The sequence below is a fragment of the Wasmannia auropunctata genome, unplaced genomic scaffold, assembly GCF_000956235.1.
Source record: "Wasmannia auropunctata unplaced genomic scaffold, wasmannia.A_1.0 LD336078.1, whole genome shotgun sequence".
Classification (NCBI taxonomy): domain Eukaryota; kingdom Metazoa; phylum Arthropoda; class Insecta; order Hymenoptera; family Formicidae; genus Wasmannia; species Wasmannia auropunctata.
Genome location: NW_012026812.1, coordinates 176,120 through 177,039, shown reverse-complemented (window position 1 = coordinate 177,039; position 920 = coordinate 176,120).

The following is a 920-nucleotide window of genomic DNA, read 5'->3' as shown; positions in this document are numbered from 1 at the left end:
TAACGATGCACCCCCTTAAAAGAACGCATCGTTCCTACACACGAAACCCAGCAGGAACCGGGCGCAGCGCGCCCGGGTTATCTTTTTCGCCACCCAGCGAAGCACTCGGGAAATTCACCCCACCGAGCACNCCTTTTTTTTTACAACCCTCCTGGAGATTACCGACGAGACGCGGAAACGTCCGAAACCTGCGCCCGAGCGGGTATAAAAGCCGGGAGAACTTTTCGACGAAGACACTTCTCCCTTGACTCGCTACCCGCCAGTCCGCCAGAAGACCTTCCGCTCCAGTACCGCAAGCAGCTCGCACAACCGGGTTGAGAGATAGTTCTCGGCCTCCGCCTAGCGTTCTTAGGCAGATCTGCTCCAGACCCTTCCTCGGGACGGTCAGTACCGGGGTCGAGAGGGTTTTCGGTCTCAGCCCAGTGTATCTCGGCAAACCGTTTCCGACTCCTTCCTCCGGGATCGCCAAATCCAGGGGACTGAGAGAGTTCTCACTCCCCGCTGAGAAAATATCTCAGCGGCGGATTCCCCCGACAAACAACGCGATCACCGATTCTTAGAATCGGCTCGGGCCACGCGCCCCCCCTTCACCGCACACCGCGCTCACCGAGGACACTCGTCTCGCGCGCCGCGCCGCTCCCCGCCTACCGCGCCTTCCGCGCGCCCACCGACGTCATGCGTCAGCAGTCAGCACGTGCCGATGAGCACTAACTGACGCTCGCGCTAACTTGTACATATGTATATATATATCGTCCGTCCGAGCATACCGAGTTGTATAGATCTAAGTATTTAATAAACCAGTTCTTTTGTATATATTATACGGAAACCGAGTCTCATTAATTGCTCTTCCCTCTCCGCCCTGAGCCAATTTCGCCGCCCGTTTCCGACGAGCTACTCCGTGCGACGAAATAACGGCAGTT